Source organism: Armigeres subalbatus, unplaced genomic scaffold, assembly GCF_024139115.2.
Source record: "Armigeres subalbatus isolate Guangzhou_Male unplaced genomic scaffold, GZ_Asu_2 Contig403, whole genome shotgun sequence".
Taxonomy (NCBI): Eukaryota; Metazoa; Arthropoda; class Insecta; order Diptera; family Culicidae; genus Armigeres; species Armigeres subalbatus.
The window spans coordinates 37,068-58,570 of NW_026943155.1; the positions used below are offsets into that span (position 1 = coordinate 37,068).

Here is a 21,503-nt window from a genome sequence, read left to right on the forward strand (position 1 = left end):
TGTACTATCCGGCTGCTGTCGTAGCAGAACGCCCTAAATTCGCCAAAAGACTCATCGTCGTCGTCAATTCTGGTCATTTCATATTCGAACTCGGGATGTCGATCTCGTACGAAAAATTGTTTATTTTCAACAGCTCTTGGTTGAGTATTTACTTTGAATAGAGTGTGCGTGATTCCGCCGATTCCGCAGTATTCCTCTCAAAGTGGGATAGTTTTGCTGCAACTGGATTACCACCCACTTTTGCTTTACACATCCTATACAGTATCATTAGTGTTTGTGATTCCGGTTTTGGAGAGTCTTCGGTTGTTTGCTGGATGTTCGGATGGACCCAATGGCAATGATGAAATCGTCCTCCACTTACTTATTATCCGATGAGACGACATAAACAACCGGCTTGTGATTGACCTTAGTGTCATTGACGCTGTTGATGTGATAAAAGACACCATCTATAATTTGAATTAACTAGTAATAAAATAAAGACTTACAAAAACAATTAATTTCACCTTATGAAATCTATGAAATGTATTGAACCATCCAGACTATCCCGAAAGCTACTTTGTTTTATTAATCATCAGTTATTTACCAAAAGATTTAAGTTAAGAATTAAGAATTAAGTTTTGAAAATTTTGTCTTGACTTGAGAAGAATCAAATGATTTTGTTGTTGCAGTTTGGATTTGACAGTTGGCCCGAAAGTGTGAGAGCGAAACAAACAGACAAAATGTCAAAAGGTTGGAAGGGTCAATCAATTCGTTGGTGAAATTAAATGTAATTCGTCAACCGAGGGTATTTTTCTCAAAATGAAGAAGAAGACATGGTGCCCGAATTTAAAATGATTTGTACCGGACATTGCGGTCTATAGTCTCATGGTGGAACGTATTTTTTTTCATGATAAAAATAATGAAATATACAAAAATATTCAAAATGACATTAATAGAATAAATGATAACGAATTTGAAATTCAACTGTAGTTGGCATTTGAAATGCCAGCATACCAAGAAGCAATGAGAAGAAATTTGAAATTCAATCTCAGTAGGCTGACAGGAACGGTGAAAATAAACGATCATTCAGTGTTCTGTTTTTGAGGCGTGAACATGCGAATTATCCTTCGGTGTTCCGCGCTTGTTTTCATTGGTAAGAAGCAAATCGGAAGAGAATTTGTTTGGCTACGACAATGACGTAGTCGTTGCTCCCTACAAGGTAAGAGAGTTCAGCAGTAGTAGAAAAGGTAAATGAGGCAAAAATGGTAAGCTCCGACGTAAAAAATATAAAAAAAAAAGAAAGCTATGATTGGTGAAGGGTAGTAAACCCCAGAGAGATATGGCAAAAATAATGGTAAGCCTAAAAGCCCGGTAAGCCTGAAAAATGGCAAAAAATAATGGTAAGCCATGCCATACAAAAGGCAAAAAAAGGTGAGCCTAAGTTGAAAAGAGAACGGCAAAAAAAAGATAAGCCATGATATGCTAAGGGCAAATAGAAAGAGAGAGAGAGAGAAGAGAAAATAATATAAAAAAATTAAGAAAAGCATGAAAAAATTACAATAATAAAAAAATAAAGTGTCAATAGGCGAGAGAGATTCTTGACAGAATAGTGATAAAGAAAAAAATGATTGTGTTTCAATGAGCAAAATAAACAATATTGAGAAATATAAAAACGAAGATCTACCATTTCAAGATCAGTTACCAGTTATGTTTAACCTCCTATGCAGCAGCTTATGATTGACAGTTACATTGGCAGTTCGGTTGAATATCTTGACATCTAAGATTTGGAAAGTTGTCTTCTAGAGTCGTTGAGAAAATCAAAATCAATGAGATGAATATTTGTTTTTGTCTTTAATTTATCTGATCGAGTGTTGTTCAAGATAGTAGGTTGAGTTGAATATCTCTTTGTGGTGAGATTTGAAAAGTTTTCAATCAAAAAGTTGTGGAAAAAAATTAAAAAAAATTACTAAATTGAAGATTGTGGATTGCAATACATCCTTTGGGCATCAGATTGAATAAGTTTGCCAATTGGTTAAATATCTCAAAATCTTGGATTTTAATTGATATAGATTGGTTTAGATTTGATTTGATTTGATATGGATTGATTTGATTTGGATTGGATTTGGATTGGATTTATGGATTTGATTGGATTTGGATTGATTGAATTGATTTGGATTGATTTGATGGATTTGGATTGGATTTGGATTGATTTGGATTGATTATTGATTGGATTGATTTGGATTGGTTGATTAGATTTGATTAGATTTGGATTGATTTGATGAATTTGATTGATTTGGATTGATTTGATTGGTTTGGATTTGGATTGATTTGATGATTTGGATTGATTTGGATGATTGGATTGATTTGGATTGGATTTGGATTGGATTTGATTGATTTGATTGGATTTGATTGATTTGATTGATTTGGATTGATTTGGATTGATTTGGATTGGATTTGGATTGTTTGATTGATTTGGATTGGAGTTGGATTGATTTGGATTGATTTGGATTGGATTTTGATTGGATTTGGATTGATTTATGATTTGGATTGAGTTGATTGATTTGGATGGATTTGATGATTTGATTGATTTGATCTTTGATTGATTGATTGTTGATTGAATGGATTGATTGATTTGATTGGATTGGATTTGAATTGAGTTGGATTGATTTGATTGATTTGTATTTGGATTGGATTTGGATTAGAGTTGATTGATTTGATTGATTTGATTGATTTGGATTGGAGTTGATTGGATTTGGATTGATTTGGATTGATTTGATTGATTTGATTGGATTTGGATTGAGTTGGATTGATTTGATTGATTTGGATTGGATTTGATTGAGTTGGATTGGTTGATTGGATTTGATTGATTTGGATTGATTGATTGATTGATTTGATTGATTTGGATTGATTTGATTGGATTTGGATTGGATTTGATTGGATTTGGATTGGATTTGGTTTGGATTTGGTTTGATTTGGATTGATTTGATTGATTTGGATTGGGTTTGATTGGATTTGGATTGATTGGATTTGATTGGATTTGGATTACACTCAAAAAATATACAGTTCCTATAAAGTGTTTTCTTTGATTTCCTACTGGTCAAATTATTCATTTTGAAGTTCAAAACACTTGAGTTTGTATCATAATGGACCACATTTTTCCAACAAAAACACTTTCTATCATAGTGTTGTCTCCTTGAAATACACTATATCTAGGGATGGATTTGAATACATATTGGAGTGTTTATCAATATAAGTCCACTTCAATTTAAAGGATAGATGCTTGAAAACAAATGAAATGATATTGTATAATAAATGATTTTTCTTGAATTTGAAATTAAAATCTATTGAAATGCAATGGTTTTGCATGTATATAAGCGCTGAAATGTACAGCTAGAAAGACTATTGGGAAGCACCATATTCCCGTCCAAACGTTTATTAACGCCGCGTTTCAACTAAATCACTTGGAGGTACATCAATAAAACTTATTCAGTAAATAATTATGTACATATTAAGTAATTCGTGAAATTCGTCCGAGTAATAAGAGACATCCACAATGTACACTACGCTTTCAGAGGAGGGGATTCTGAGCTGCGTGACGATTAGTTGAAAATCGTCAATTTTGCGTGACCTACTTTATGAATCTTCCTAAACGCTGTACATGAATGAGGATGCTAGCCAAATAGTCTTTATCATTTAAACGAATATGATTGTATTTAATTTAATTATGTGGAATATGTCTCACTCATTTCCTAAGACTATCACATAAAGATTCATTAAGGTAGTATCGCCAATAATTATTTATATGTATAAACCATATCAGTGCTTATTAATTGTAACTATATAATACGTGTTGTGTGAGATTACAATTTTATTCTCAACTTTTCTTATAGATTGGGAACTCGTATATGATAATAAAATACCCGTTATATAAAACAAATTTATTGATTAGTCCACTAATTAAGAATATGTTGAAATGATCAGTTTTTGTCACATCTTTCTGTACGAAAATACATCAAATAAATTTTAAACTAATTTAATATTTATACAGTGATTTTAAACAAGTTCTTACGCATTTATTCTTACAAAACACATTCTTATCAATATTCTTTATGCTTCATTGATTTCGTAGATTACTTTCTATAATAAAGTTGATTATTAATGGAATGAATCATTAGTGGTGGACCATCGAAATCTGAAAGATATTTTAAAAGTTGTGAACATTTGACTTCTGTCGCCAAAGTGTCTATTAAAGTTACCGCACTGCCATAGTTGTCCTACTACAAAATATAGATCATTTGATTTTAAAATTTCTATTATTTCATAGAGTCTAGTAACTCCATTTGTGAGTGTTAAAATGAACCATTTTGTATGATGTCGTTTATTTTGAATTGTAAGAAGATTTTCAATTTGTTCTAAGTTTACTTCTTCTGAGTAAACTAATTTAGCAAAATAAACGAGATCGATTTATGTCAGTAAAAGAGTCATTAGAGTCAGATTGAAAAAGTTTGATTTAGTACGTCATAATCAAATTGCAGGGCAGCTTTGACGGCTAAAGTGTAACAAATATTTTTCCTGGATGGTGTTATGTGTGCATACTGTTTAAATATTTTGTGTTTAGTTCAAACCTGAAGCACATCATATTGACTATTGCGCTTTTTGTAATAATCCTTCCATAATGCAATATATGATGATGCTTTGGGCGTAACGTTTCATTATCAAAATTTCTTAAGAAAAGCTCATGATGATGCTTGGCACTTTGGTTAAGGATCAATGTCAGTGAATTCAAAAGATGGCAGTAGAATAATTTCAACCAAACTAATCAGACTTTTTCATATTCCATAGGTTCATCCACAGGTACAAATGGTCCAAAATAAACGTGAAAAATGGCAAAAGGATCTCTTTCAGGGCAGTCGCTTAATTTATAAGATTTTGTTTTGCTCTCATACTCTATATCTGGCATTCTTGATAAGGAATCGTCCAATGTTTGTTTTCAGAATTCTTCTTCGGTGTTAATTTGACTCAGTGTCATGTACTTCTTGGTTTGGATAAGCCTTAAGAACATTTAGCCTATTTTGCATATGCCACTACTAAATAAATCATGCATAGCATCGACGGAAACATTTTCAGTTATTCTAAATGAAGGTAATTTGTTGAACTCTGATTTTCCTTTAATTCCAGTGTCTTTTTGCGTCGACCTTAGATCTTCATTGTAATTTCTTCGTTCCTTAGAAAACATTCAAACTCTTCTACGTCTGTTGTAAATCTAATTTTGTTTGCAAAACGACAGTAGAAAGTTGCACTAAAACCACCAGCTAACATTAACAAACTATGTTCAGGTTAATCTGAACTAGTAAGGAAATTTACTAGAACTGCTTATTCCCATATTAAAAAACAATTTCTTCTAGTAGTTTAAATTTTTCAATAACTTTTCAATCATAGCGTTTATAAATTTCATTGATATCCACCTTTTAATGAAACCGGCCACGAATAAGTACACAATTTGAAGAAAACTGTTCTGGGATCACTGGACAATTGTAATACATCCCGCATATTGAATGTCGTTTATTATGCGATGACAAATTGTCATTTATTTCAAACTCGTCAGCATAAAAAGAAAGTGGAAAATGAAATCCGTGGATATTTACGTTTCACGCTTTCCCACGTAGTGCCGTTGATATAGTTCCTAATTCGATTCGATTCCTCTAATTTTGAATATAAGCAACAGTTTGATCAAATAAATTTGGTGTTTCAAAATATGCTTTTAACTGGAAATCAATGTCCATTACTACTACGTGGTGTTTTTGTCTTCTATGCTCAGTAAATATTCTGGGTCAGTTACAGCTCGCTACTTTTTGATCTCTTGTAACATTATTATTGTGGAGGATGATCAAATTTCGTAACTTCAAATGAAAAAATTTGTGATCAGATTGATAAAATCGAATGTGATTTCATTTTATCGAGATAAGCTGAGAATCGATAATTTGTTTCGCATCTTTAATTCGATTGGCAAATTACATATTTCATTGGCTATAGTACATAAACTGTTTGTGATTTTTCTGGATTGACCTAACATCTTGTCTTGTTAGATTATTTTTGCTATGCAAACTGAGAGTGAAGTTAATTGCTGCCGTATCAATGTTTTCAAAGTTTGTTGAATTTCGGAGTGAGGTTCAGATCTTTATTCATGGTTTTATTCTCGAAGACGATGGTTCAGGATTATCGTTGTCATTGTGATGGACTACTTCACGATGAACTTCCGTTGAACGTTCGTTGATTTGTGATCAGATAAGTGGCGTTGAATTCAGATGTGTTAAAGACTGATATAATTTCGAACGTGCTAGGAAACGATAGTTTTGGCACCATGATCCGCCTCAGATGTACATACAGTAATGACGAGAATTTCTTATTACAGTGTTCAACGAAACAGTGAAACATTTACGCCTTCAAAGAGGAAGCCGATGTTGCTTTCAAGATTCTTCGAATTTCTCCGTTGTCAACGTTCCTTCACAACAATCCAACACGTAGCGCGCTACAAAAATCCAAACCAATTTACTGATCTTAGAATGCTTAATCGCGAGAACTGTACATAGTCTTATGTAAACGTCCAGCGCTGTCGAACAGATGGTAATTGTACACAACTTCTTCGAAGTATTGTAAACACGAGCAATCTAGAAAAAAGTTTTGCACTGTTTCTAGATGCAGGTCGCGATAACCGCTGCACAGTTCGACAAAATGTCTGATGCAGTTTCATCAGAATCGGCAAACAAAATCGTCGTCTTTACCATTTATTATGGGGTTTGAAACTTGCAGACACTTTCTGGGGTGTTAGTATGCAGTTAAGAAGAAGGAACAAATTCGCATATCTATAAAAACAATAAATTAAATCATAACGTTGTAAAATGATATATTCATAAAAGAACTAACCATCCGATTCATTTGTGTTATTAAGGACAATCAATAACTGCGATGAAGGCTCGTCTAATGATCTTTTCGCGATATATGACCCAGAAACTCGTAGAACATGTTCCACTTATATCGCAATCTGCTGTTGAGATTGAATTGCATCAAACGATAATCGATTTCGAGCTACAAACATAGAAATAAAAGTGTTAGATTACCATTCGAGAATATTTATTATGAATTAACCAATTGGCTTTTCCGAGAATGTTCTTTTGTCGATTACTTTGGATATTTTAAGTCGAATAAGCTGTTAAAAATCCTGCCACATATTTTTTAATTCTACAAGAGTTTATCGACAACCCACACATTTTTATTGGCAAAATTTATATTAAGATAATTTAAACGACTTATCTGCTTTTGTAAAACAATTCGTAAATTTCCAAATCGTCGTTTGAATCTTTGTTTACAAAAGCAGATAAGTATTTTGAAAATTTTGTCTTGAATTCAACTCCGATGTTTATTTGTGCACATAACCACTTCCACGCGAAGCCAAATAAAATCTACACACTTAACTATTTCAGTAAATTTAGAAATCTCAACAGCAGATCTGTTCGGTAATTATTTTACAGATTTTTTGTCATTTATTTGTTCAACTGTCAAAATCACCGAAAACCAGTAAAATTATTTACGAACAGTTCTTGTTGTTGATTCGTAAATTACCGAATTTGCGATTTGTTTTAAGTGTATAGCCGCCAGCAGGTATCGAAATATGTGAATCCATGTCGAGTATATTTGTGTCTAAATTGCAAAGAATTATGTGTACACAAATATTTTCCCAATTACTTTTATTTACTTTTTTAAAAAATCCAACTGTGAGTCGAGTTAAGTACGAGACACAGAAGACGACCTTACTGTTGAGGTGGAAATACGTATCTATCAAGTTATAAACAAGTGATGGAATTAAATGGGATAGTAGGAACTCGTCTTATGACAAGAAAGTGCAGGCCTTTGTTTTGCCTTTCGTATGCAAAGTATACGTAAAGGCTTGTTCGCATATGCGAGAAGCGACATCTATGCATGAAGTATATCATCGCACATCACAGCTGTTCCTCGTTCATCGACTACGATCAGCCATGTATGCGACAACTTGCGTTCTTTGACATCCGTCTTCGTCAACACAGTAAAGTGACAGCTATAAAGGAACCTCTGCATGGATTGGCTTCTTTTATCGTCATGGAATCAACCAAAGGTGGAGTTGAAATACCATCAAAAGGTTGCAACAGAAAATTTGAGCAGCAAGTGTAGAATTTGAATTAGCAGTTAAAGTTGAATTTGTAGTTATTAAATATTTGTAGTTATTAAATGAAAAGTGGATTAAAGTTATTGGATTAGTTGTGTAAAAAGTGTTGAAATACAGTTAGAACAATAGAACCTAACCCACTAGTGTAGTTATACATAAACTATAATAAATTGGACTATTCAGTGATTTAAGTTGGGAGAGTGAAGAATTCGGAAATAAATCAGTTCTTATCCGCTGTGCTAATCGACATTGGTCCTTCGAACCGGATAGCGTGAACTCCGCTAGTCCGCCAATCCGCTAGATCTTCGCCAAACCCAACGTGTCCAGGAGAATAGCTGTTGGAGTTACTATATAACTAAGGCACATATATTGCCTTTTCAAGGTAATTATCACTCCAACAATACTAACCGTCCGTTTGAGCTACGCGGTCTTCGCTCAGACCTTTCGTGAATTCCGCCAGTCTGCCAGCCAGGCATCTTCACCAAACTCAGCCACGTATCCTGGAGGTTAGCCGTTTGGAGCATTATATAATAAGGCACATATTGCCTTTTCAAGGTAATTATCGGTCCAATACCTGTATCCGTCTCGTTTGAGCTGCGTGGTCTTCCGCCTTCAGATTCGATCGATCCTTTATCTCCGTCTAATCCCATCATGTCCACGGAACGACGCATCAAGGGCCTCAAGACGCGCCTGAAGAGCCTTTGACGTCGTTCAGACTCATCAAAACGTTCGTAGACGAATACAGGAAGAACGAGATGCGTCCAAGTCTCGGTACGCTTGGAACATCTTGTGGCATCTGAAGGACGCGCAACGCAACTCAAATGGAGCTTGAATCGCTGGACGAAGATGGAGACCAGAACCCCAAGATCCGAACAGATTCTGAATCTAGTTTCCAAGTCAAAGTCTTTACTCACTCAACACCTCTGCTGTCCCTAGCCGCACCTGCTTCTTCAGGCAACAACACAACTTCCTCCGTCGTCGTCAGTACGGCTATGACGTAAACTGCCCTATTCTCTGGTCACATCGATAGCTGGTTAAACTTCCATGACCTCTTGCTCTCTCGTTCACTCGTCACATGAACTCTCTGCACATTCAAAATTCTACTACTTGGTCTTCCCTATCTGAGACGCCCTTAAGCTCATCCAGAAATCGTCCTCAGTGCCAATAATTACCAAGTGGCCTGGAATTTGTTGGTTGATCACTATCAGAACCCCCGTCCGACTAAAGCAGTCTTACAGATCTGCTTTTCGAATTCACGTCACTGAAAAGAGAATCAGCGTGTGAATTAATAGTCTTGTCGAGAAATTCGAAGGAACGTCCGAGTACTTAAACAGTTGGGAGAGAGAACTGAATGCTGGGACATACTTGATCAGAATGTGAGCAACAGGCTCGACCGACTACGAGGCGGGATTGGGAGGAATATTCGTCATCGAAGGGAATGTAACTTTCAACGATCTCACGAACTTCATTCAAAGAAGAGTCACGGTGTTACAGACAATCCACAAATCGATCGATACTGTATACCAAAGTTCGAGAAAAGACCTGCTCCCGTCCCATCGCCAGCCACGGGGCAGCAACCGAATTACCGGAAATCTCTGTCTGCTCTGACCATCATCCATTGTACCTGTGTCCTGTTTTCAAAATGATCGAAGATAAGGAGAAGGATGCTGAGCCACCAATTGGCCGAAATTGTCTCAGGAAAGGTCACCACGTAATGCCCGTCGTCAGCAATGCCGCAAGTAAAGGTCGCCACCATACCAGCTCTGTCATGGTGGAAAGTCACTCTGTGAACCTCAGGACAGAATCTAGTACACGAATCTCTTCCTGTCGTAGAAGAAATCCAGAAACTCCTGCCATACCTGAACACGTTAGCTGCACTTCTTCTGGCGTGCAAAGGAAAAGGTCATCATACCGCGGTAGTCATTATCATCGATGACAATGGTGTCGAACAGTCGCAGGGCGCTACTAGATTCCGGCAGTGAATGCTCGTTCATGACTGAATCCTCGCTCAACAGCTAAATGCTAAGCGCACTAAAATCAACATTCCAATTGCTGGTATCGGTCAGTCCTCAACCAACGCTCGCTCAAAACTAAAATCAACCGTCTGATCTCGTTTTGGTAATTTTCGACCGCCGTGGAGTTCTTGGTAATCCGAAAGTAACAGTAAATCTACCATCGATATCCATTGACGTATCGTCCTGGGAAATTCCTCATGGAATCAAGCTAGCAGATCCATCATTCATAATACAAGACCAGTTCAACCTGTTCGGGCGGACATTTTCTTCGACCTCGGTGTCCGGTCGATCTAACCTGGCGAATCTCTTCCGAATCTCGTCACTCCAGTTCTCGGTTGGATCGTATCTGGAGCAACTGCCAACCTTCTACCGACAATCGATCACAGCTAACGTGCTACAGTAGCAGATCTTCATCAACTCGGAAAGTTTTGGACTATTGAGGAAAACAAGGATGTTCTATCTTTCCTTGAAGAAGCAGCCCGAGGCTCATTTCCGCAAAACAGTTTCTCGCTCTCCTGAGGGACGTTATATCGTTCGCCTTCCGCTGAAACAAAACGCTTTACTGCACCTCGGTGATAACCGCCGCTCAGCATTCATCGTCTGCATCTCGTCGAAGGTCGTCTCACCAGCAATCCAGAGCCGTGGTCACACAAATTTTGCAAGAAGAAGAATTAGGCCTGAAACTAGTTCGCGATTATGAAAACCCACCATCTCCCTATCATCTGCCCTCACGCCGTTCTTCGAGAAGACAGACGACAACAAAACTTCGTGTCGTGTTTGACGCATCCCAGAACCACGAAGGATCATCCTTGAATGACGCTCTCATGGTTGGCCCAACTGTCCAAGAAGAGCCCGCCTCAATCACTGCGCTCCAGAACCCACGCCATTATGCTCATCGCCGACATAGCAAATGTTTCGCCAAATACGGATTGATGAAAGAGACACACCACTTCAACGAATGTTTCGATCGTCTCCAGACGCAACTTTAAACACGTATGAGTTGAAGACGCAGCGGCACTGCTGTGATCTTTCTGGCAAGTGGCTCCGTCAGCTTGCCGATGACGAACAACACCGTTTTCAGAGGGCCGCCGACGTTCTACGCAAGGACTTTTACTGGACGACCCTCCGGAAGTAAGATGTGAAGAGGCATCAGACTTCGTAACCAACTAGACTTTACTCTCTGCTGGAGGCTTTGAGCTACGTAAATGGGGTTCAAAGGAGGAAGTCCTGAAGGCGTGCCCCAGAGCACCGAGCGCATTAAGTAGATCTCGATCGTGACGAATGCATCAAAAGTCTTTAAATTGGGAAACAGCAAACGACCAACTTGTTAGATCGACCACTTCGAGTAACGACACTCAGCTCACGAAGAGGATGCACTGTCCCAAATTGCTTCGTATTTTTATCCACTTTGGCCAGTTGACCTGTTGATTATAATAACGCCGCAAGTTGTATATATACTTGACTTGTTGCATATGGTTTGCTCGTTTCGAGTCGAGGTGCGCAATGCCATCGAAGGCTTAGAAGCCTGGAATTTAATAACTGTGGAAGTGCTTAATGAACACTAAGCTGCGAGGCGGTAAAGTCCCAGTGGGGGATGTAGTGCCAATGAAGAAGAAGTACCTGTGGGGAATAAAGTGAGTCCGAAAAATGCATTTGCATTTGTTGGTTACATTGATGGATAGAGTGGAACCATTGACGAATACATAGACGGAGGGGTGGCCATTTTTTCGGGCACCACTATATACCCCTGGGGAGTGACGGATTACAATTATTACAATCACTCGACCATTGAGAAGCCCCTCAATTCTAATCACGTCAGTTTGACAACAGTTGTCAGTTGTCAGCTTATTTGTTTATTTCTCGGGTACTTTTTCAAATCGGCGTATGTAACATTTTGATCAAGCTGAGAAAATGGGCTTGGAAGTTTTCAGATTTTATTTTTATTCCTGTTTAGAAACTAAACATTTTCATAGCAAATGAATTCACCTCAACGATATTGTGCATTTAGACCAAAACTGTTTATATGACGCTGATGAACTGGCAGCAAGGCCCACTTCGGACGAGATTCTCACGGAAAAATAAAATAAATATGCAGCACTGCACGGTGTCATCTGTCACAAAATCGAGCTTGTTTTGTCTTGTCGCTGACAACGTCGCTGGCACAATTGAGGTTCGGAAGTCGATTTCCACACTTCCGAAAGCTCTTCCGACAATGTTTTGATAGCAAATTCAAATTTTGTTCTGACGTTCATGATGTCGGAAGTAAGTTCGGAAGTAAAACGTCGGAAGTCGGAATACAATTTAGTGCTGGCGACACAATACATTATGAAAATGTTCATCGTCACTGACTTTGAAATCTACACTACGTGTGAACATTTCAGTTATTTTGATAAAAATATATGTTACAACGTTCTGCAACAGATAAATCACATACGTCGTTTTGATAAGTCAGCATGACCGAGGTCATGCTACTTTCGTCGAAATGTTACGCTGCTCTGTATACGCTGTATTGTTGATACGTCGAAATGTTGCGTCAAGTTGAAACGTTTCACACGCATGCGACAAAAAAATTGCAACACTTACAACACGATGTAACAACATTTACTGCAAAAAAAACAACGTAAAATATTTTTCTTAGAAGAAATCAAAAAAATCAAGCAACAAGCTTAATTTTGAAACCAGGGATGCAAAAGTACAAGCAGACGCACGTTTTAAACTATTTAGTTGTTCGAAAAAACTTTTTAAAGCACATTTTCTGCTAAGCGATGTATGTGCAATATTTTCAACAATGATGTTACATCGTTTTGAAAAAAAAAATGATTTACATTTTTAATTTTCATGTAGCTTTGAAGATATACACATTTTTAGATGAATTTGATGCCATATGCTGTTGAAAACGGGTTTGTTTACAATTTGCGATATACGCCGTTTTGAAAAAGTACCCGAGATTTGCTTACCTCCGATGTTTGTTTTTGTTTTCGAATTTTTCAATCGCGTTCAAAATGTTTGTGTAAAAACGAATGAACCGTGTTAAATTGGTTCCTTTTGGTGTATGGAAATATTGATCCAGCTTTGTGTTGCCTTGTGTTGGAACCGATCAAGGGATTCTACGACAAATTCATCCTGCTGATGGATTTCAACTCCCTTTACCCCGCAGCATCATCCAAGACCAAGAGTACAACATTAAATTAATTTTGTTTCGCTAAGTTGCTACCAGCGCCGACGACCGATGCAGTAGATGAGAACATAGCCGCTCAGATCCTTCAAACAAGTGAAATGGGAATATTGCCCCACTAAATTCACAAACTCGTCGAGAGCAGAAAATCACCCGGTCTGTCTCAGGAACATAGAATGCAGTACAATATTCGCCAGAGGGCACTGAAGCGCTCATCCCTGTACGGATGTGCTCAGTACATGGCCGCTCTGATCACACTAAAAGGTCGAGAAATTCTTATGAATACCAAAAGCATCAACAACACTTGTAATCAAATTTCTTTTCCTTTCTTGACCAACAGGTTATTTATGACGACACGACACACAGTATCATGATCAGCACCAACAGCATCGATTATGACGAGGTGTTCAAGATCGGTGTTAGCATCAAGCAGATCGTCATTGAAACAAACTAATGGGTGAAGCTGGACATCGACGTATTGTACAAGTACGAACTGCTGTTGAAGAAAAAAAGTACGCGACCGTTTCGATAGCCAAGATTGGGGAAAAAAATCGAATGCAACCAGGAGTTGAAAAGTTTTGATGTCATTCGGAGGAGTTGGTCGAGGCTGACGGTAATTACTGGAACCGTAACATTGAATGAAATTCTGTCAAACAAGCCGATTGATGAGCGGATAGATGACCCCATCTCATGACCCCACTACAGCTTCTCTCCTGGAAGTAAAGCAAATAACAAGACCGCTTAATGACTATCAGCTACCTATGACTCTTGCAATATGGATGAATAAAACAATGAATTTAATACGAAACGACGTAATTGTGTACATAATTTGTGAGGATGAAACATCCGCAGCAGCCATGAAGCAGGCTCATCACATCGATGAAATGAAAGATCCGATCAAAAAGTCAAATTAAAACCAGTCGTGGATTATTATCTATCGCAGTAGGCCTTTCCAGTAGTGACCTTGCAGTTTGTCCTGAGTTGTGTTAAGATTAATTGATGGATTGAGATTGATTAAAAATGAATGATTGAGATTGATTGATCAACTGATTAATTGAAATTGATTTATTGATTGATTAAGATTGATTAAAATTGATTGATTGAGATAGAGATAGAGATTGATCGATTGATATTGATTAGGATTGATTACTTGATGGATTTAGTGATATTATTTGATTGAGATTGATTGAATGCTTTTGCTTGACTGATTGAATGATTTTATTGATTGAAACTGATATATTAATATTAAATGCTTGATTAGTTGATTGATTGATTGACTGAGCTTGATTGAATGATTGACTGATTGATTGAAATTGATTTATTGATTGATTGAGACAGAGGTTTATTTGTTTTATTGAGATTGATTGATTGATTTATTGATTGTGATGGATTGAATAATTGAGATTGACTAATTGATTGAGATTGATTAATTGGTTTTATTCATTGATTGATCGATTGAGATTGATTATGGTTGATTGAGTGATAATGTTGGATTGAGATTGATTGATTCATTGATTTAGATTGATTGAATTATTAAGATTAATTGATTGATCTATTGAGATTGATTAATTTTTTTTTAAGCTTTATTAATGTGTTTTAGATTAGTTGAGTGCTATTGTTTTATTGAGATTGATTGGTTGATTCATTGATTGAGATTGATTAATTGAGGTTGATTTATTGAGAATAATGGATTGCTTTTAAATTTATTTATTAAGATTGATTGATTGATTATTTAGTTGATTAACTGAGCTTGGTTGAATGATTGATGGATTGAGATTGATTGATTGTTTGATTGATGGATTGCGATTGATTGATTAAGATTAATTGATTGGTGAGGATTGTTTGATTGCTTGATTGAGATTGATTAATCGAGATTAATTGATTATTTGAGATTGATTGACTTAAGGATTAATTGAGATTGATCTCAAGATTAATTGATTGGTTGAGATGGTTTTTTTTTTAATATGATTGATTGATTTTAATGAATGAGATTGATGGATTGAGAATGATTAATTGATTTTTTATTGATTTAGATTGATTTCTGAGCTTGATTGTATCATTGAGATTGATTGATTTTCGGAATTAATTGACTGAGCTTGATTGAATGATTGATATTTATCGAGTGTGTTCGATTGATAGATTGAGATTGATTGAATAAGATTTATTTTATTTTATTTATTTTTTATTATCTTTATTACGGAGACTTCCAGCAATCATTGGGTGAAGTTGGTGCCCTCGAAGATCAATTCATTTTCAACCCCTGCCGGTGAAGACAATCGGTAGTCAGAGTCCTTACCGCCAAGATGGGTGTCATCGGCTGCAGACTTTGAAGATGCTATCATCGATTGACAGGATTGACTCATCAATAGAACCGCCACCAAGAGTGATAAACATAACGTTTTACTCGCTGGTGGTCTTTTCATCCAGATTGTGGACAACGGCAGCTGCTATTAGTTCATCAAAAAGAAGATGTGACTGACTCTGACTTTGCAGGTCATTGTAAGTGAAAAGGCAGCATCGAGGGCAGCATCATCCTAACACAACGGCGTTGGACACCGTTTTTAACAAGTGCTTCATGTTCGCCTCGTATCTAAAAGGTCAAACTTGCGATAGATTGCGATAGACAGGCACTTGATGTTGCGATGTGAGCGGGAGATGTTACGATCCAACCGCGGTCTGTGCAGTTGATGTTTCTGTTACCGCTGCTGTGTAGCTTATGCTCATCGAAATAATACGAATTCAGGTGTGGGTTTATGTCAGACCAGGAGTACCAAATATGGCGATTCGATCCCGAAAGTTTTGATGACGAGAAGCGTGTTTTCTCTCCCGAGTCGATTGGTACATGAATGAGGTGTCCGGTGCTGGGAATACTGTTGTTGAGCTGCGGAATGATCTCGATTGTGCTGAGGTTGTTGTACAGGCCACTGTAAATAAAGGATGAAATGTATCAGTTTGTTTGTAATATTTCTGGGGAAACAACAATATCTTATAAATCACGAATACTTACCGCTTTTCGAAACTAGGACTGCCGATTGTCTACTGTACTATCCGGCTGCTGTCGTAGCAGAACGTATTCCCTAAATTTCACCAGAAGACTCATCGTCGTCGTCAATTCTGGTCTTTTCATATTCGAATCCCGGGATGTCGGGCATCTCGTACGAAAAATTGTTTATTTTCAACAGCTCTTGGTTGAGTATTTACTTCTCCAAATGAATAGAGTGTGCGTGATTCCGCCGATTCCGCAGTATTCCTCTCAAAGTGGTTGTGATAGTTTTGCTGCAACTGGATTACCACCCACTTTTGCTTTACACATCCTATACAGTATCATTAGTGTTTGTGATTCCGGTTTTGGAGAAGTCTTTCGGTTGTTTGCTGGATGTTCGGATGGACCCAATGGCAATGATGAAATCGTCCTCCACTTACTTTATTATCCGATGAGACGACATAAACAACCGGCCATTGTGATTGACCTTTAGTGTCATTGACGTCATTGTTGATGTGATAAAAGACACCATCTATAATTTGAATTAACTAGTAATAAAATAAAAGACTTACCACAAAACAATTAATTTCACCTTATGAAATCTATGAAATGTATTGAACCATCCAGACTATCCCGAAAGCTATCGTCATCAATTATTTACCAATAAGATTTAAGTTTAAGAATTCAAGAATTTAAGTTTTGAAAATTTTGTCTTGACTTGTGAGAAGAATCAAATGATTTTGTTGTTGCAGTTTGGATTTGACAGTTGGCCCGAAAGTGTGAGAGCGAAACAAACAGACAAAATGTCAAAAGGTTGGGAGGGGTCAGTCAATTCGTTGGTGAAATTAAATGTAATTCGTCAACCACGAGGGGTATTTTTCTCAAAATGAAGAAGAAGACATGGTGCCCGAATTTAAAATGATTTGTACCGGACATTGCGGTCTATGTATTAGTCTATGGTGGAACGTATTTCTTATTTCATGATAAAAATAATGAAATATACAAAAATATTCAAAAATGACATTAATAGAATAAATGATAACGAATTTGAAATTCAATCGTAGTTGGCATTTGAAATGCCAGCATACTAAGAAGCTAATGAGAAGAAATTTGAAATTCAATCTCAGTAGGCTGACAGGAACGGTGAAAATAAACGATCATTCAGTGTTCTGTTTTTGAGGCGTGAACATGCGAATTATCCTTCGGTGTTCCGCGCTTGTTTTCATTGGTAAGAAGCAAATCGGAAGACGAATTTGTTTGGCTACGACAATGACGTAGTCGTTGCTCCCTACAAGGTAAGAGAGTTCAGCAGTAGTAGAAAAGGTAAATGAGGCAAAAATATGGTAAGCCTCCGACGTAAAAATATGGCAAAAAAAAGATAAGCTGTGATTGGTGAAGGGTAAAAAAAAAAGGTAAACCCCAGACGAGATATGGCAAAAAATAATGGTAAGCCTCAAAAAGCCCGGTAAGCCTGAAAAAAATGGCAAAAAATAATGGTAAGCCATGCCATACAAAAGGCAAAAAAAAAGGTGAGCCTAAGTTGGAAAAGAGAACGGCAAAAAAAAAAGATAAGCCATGATATGCTAAGGGCAAATAGAAAGAGAGAGAGAGAACGCGAGAAAATAATATGGCAAAAAAATTAAGAAAAGTCATGAAAAAATTACACACATATAAAAAAAATAAAGGGTGTCAATAGGCGAGAGAGATTCTTGACAGAATAGTGATAAAGAAAAAAAATGATTGTGTTTCAATGAGCAAAATAAACAATATTGAGAAATATAAAAAAACGAAGATCTACCATTTCAAGATCAGTTACCAGTTATGTTTGGAACTCATCCGCTATGCAGCGCGTTATATTGACAGTTACATTGGCAGTTCGGTTGAATATCTTGACATCTATAAGATTTGGAAAGTTGTCTTCTACAGAGTCGTTGAGAAAATCAAAATCAATGAGATGAATATTTGTTTTTTGTCTTTAATTTATCTGATCGACGGAGCTGTTGTTCAAGATAGTAGGTTGAGTTGAATATCTCTTTGTCGGTGAGATTTGAAAAGTTTTCGTAATCTAAAAAGTTGTGGAAAAAAAAATTAAAAAAAAAATTACTAAATTGAAGATTGTGTTGATTGCAATACATCTGCTTGGTGGCATCAGATTGAATAAGTTTGCCAATTCGGTTAAATATCTCAAAATCTTGGATTTTAATTGGATATAGATTGGATTTAGATTTGATTTGGATTTGATATGGATTGGATTTGGATTTGGATTGGATTTGGATTGGATTTGGATTGGATTTGGATTGGATTTGGATTGGATTTGAATTGGATTTGGATTGGATTTGGATTGGATTTGGATTTGGATTGGATTTGGATTGGATTGGATTGGATTTCAATTGGATTTGGATTGGTTTGGATTGGGTTGGATTAGATTTGGATTAGATTTGGATTGGTTGGATTGAATTTGGATTGGTTTGGATTGGTTGGATTGGTTTTGGATTTGGATTGGTTTGGAATGGATTTGGATTGGTTTGGATGGGATTTGGATTGGTTTGGATTGGTTTGGATTGGTTGGATTGGTTTAGATTGGTTTGGATTGGTTTGGATTGGTTTGGATTGGTTTGGATTGGTTTGGATTGGTTTGGATTGGCTTTGGATTGGTTTGGATTGGGTTGGATTGGATTTGGATTGGTTTGGATTGGTTTGGATTGGTTTGGATTGGTTTAGATTGGTTTGGATTGGGTTGGATTGGTTTGGATAGATTTGGATGGGATTTGGATTGGTTGTATTGCATTTGGATTGGATTGGTTTGAATTGGATTGGTTTGGATTGGTTGGATTTGGTTGGATTGTATTTGAATTGGGTTGGATTGGTTTGGATTGGTTTGTATTTGGATTGGTTTGGATTAGAGTTGGATTGGTTTGGATTGGTTTGGATTGGTTTGGATTGGGTTGGATTGGTTTGGATTGGTTTGGATTGGTTTGGATTGGTTTAGATTGGTTTGGATTGGGTTGGATTGGTTTGGATTGGTTTGGATTGGATTTGGATTGGGTTGGATTGGAGTGGATTGGATTGGATTTGGATTGGATTTGGTTTGGATTTGGATTGGATTGGATTTGGATTGGATTTGGATTGGATTTGGATTGGATTTGGATTGGATTTGGATTGGATTTGGTTTGGATTTGGTTTGGATTTGGATTGGATTTGGATTGGATTTGGATTGGGTTTGGATTGGATTTGGATTGGATTGGATTTGGATTGGATTTGGATTACACTCAAAAAAATATACACGTTCCTATAAAGTGTTTTGCACTTTGATTTGCCCTACTGGTCAAATTATTCATTTTGAAGTTCAAAACACTTGAGTTTGTATCATAATGGACCACATTTTTTCCAACAGCAAAACACTTTCTATCATAGTGTTGTCTCCTTGAAATACACTATATCTAGGGATGGATTTGAATACATATTGGAGTGTTTATCAATATAAGTCCACTTCAATTTAAAGGATAGATGCTTGAAAAACAAATGAAATGATATTGTATAATAAATGATTTTGTCTTGAATTTGAAATTAAAATCTATTGAAATGCAATGGTTTTTGCATGTCGTATATAAGCGCGAAATGTAATTACAGCTAGAAAGACTATTGGGACAGCACCCATATTCCCGTCCCAAACGTTTATTAACCAGCCGCGTTTCAACTAAATCACTTGGATGTTGGTACATCAATAAAAACTTATTCAGTAATTAATAATTATGTACATATTAAGTAATTCGGTTGAAATTCGTCCGAGTAATAAGAGACCATCCACAATGTACATCACGCTTTCAGAGGGAGGGGGATTCTGAGCTGCGTGACGATTCGGGGTTGAAAATCGTCAATTTTTGCGTGACCTACTTTATGAATCTTCCCTAAACGCTGGGTACATGAATGAGGATGCTAGCCAAATAGTCTTTATCTATATTTAAACGAATATGATTGTATTTAATTTAATTATGTGGAATATGTCTCACTACATTTCCTACATGACTATCACATAAAGATTCATTAAGGTAGTATCGCCAATAATTATTTATAATTGTATAAACCATATCAGTGCTTATTAATTGTAATTCATATAATACGTGTTGTGAAAGAAACTATTACAATTTTATTCTCAATACTTTTCTTATAGATTGGGAACTCGTATATGATAATAAAATACCCGTTTATATAAAAACAAATTTATTGATTATAGTCCACTAATTAAGAATATGTTGAAATGATCAGTTTTGTCACATCTTTCTGTACGAACAATACATCAAATAAATTTTAAACTAATTTAATATTTATACAGTGATTTTAAACAAGTTCTTACGCATTTATTCTTACAAAACACATTCTTATCAACTATTCTTTATGCTTCATTGATTTCGTAGATAAAATTACTTTTCTTTCTATAATAAAGTTGATTATTAATGGAATGAATCATTAGTGGTGGACCATCGAAATCTGAAAGAGCCGATATTTTAAAAAGTTGTGAACATTTGCATACTTCTGTCGCTAAATAGTGTTCATTAAAGTTACCGCACTGCCATAGTTGTCCTACTACAAAATATAGATCATTTGATTTTAAAATTTCTATTATTTCATAGAGTTCAGTAACTCCATTTTGTGTGAGTGTTAAAAATGAACCATTTTTGTATGATGTGCCGTTTATTTTGCAATTGTAAGAAGATTTGCAATTTTGTTCTAAGTTTACTTCTTCTGAGTAAACTAATTTAGCAAAATATGAACGAGACGTCAGATTTATGTCAGTAAAAGAGTCATTAGAGTCAGATTGTAAAAAAGTTTGATTTAGTACGTCATAACTAAATTGCAGGGCAGCTTTGACGGCTAAAGTGTAACAAATATTTTTCCTGGATGGTGTTATGTGTGCATACTGTTTAAATATTTTGTGTTTAGCTTCAAACCTGAAGCACATCATATTGACTATTGGCCCGCTTTTTGTAATAACTCTTCCATAATGCAATATATGATGATGCTTTGGGCGTAACGTTTCATTATCAAAATTTCTTAAGAAAAGCTCATGATGATGCTTGGCACTTTGGTTAAGGCGATCAATGTCAGTGAATTCAAAAGATGGCAGTAGAATAATTTCAACCAAACTAATCA

The 21,503-nt window shown here is 36.3% G+C and overlaps 1 protein-coding gene and 1 long non-coding RNA gene across 3 annotated transcripts in view; one reads left to right on the plus strand and one right to left on the minus strand.

The window, feature by feature from the left end:
- Positions 1–21,503, plus strand: part of LOC134204113 (uncharacterized) — a 56,785-nt gene that overhangs the window by 17,759 nt on the left and 17,523 nt on the right. The gene's annotated exons all lie outside the window — the stretch shown is intronic.
- Positions 15,438–17,076, minus strand: LOC134204110 (uncharacterized). 2 transcript variants are annotated; one of them, XR_009977779.1, is made up of 3 exons: positions 16,945–16,995; positions 16,377–16,884; positions 15,438–16,293 (listed from the first exon to the last, which is right to left on the minus strand). It is a non-coding gene; the product is annotated as an uncharacterized LOC134204110 (long non-coding RNA). The 2 variants fall into 2 exon arrangements; XR_009977778.1 differs by having other exon boundaries at positions 15,439–16,293; positions 16,377–16,839; positions 16,925–17,076.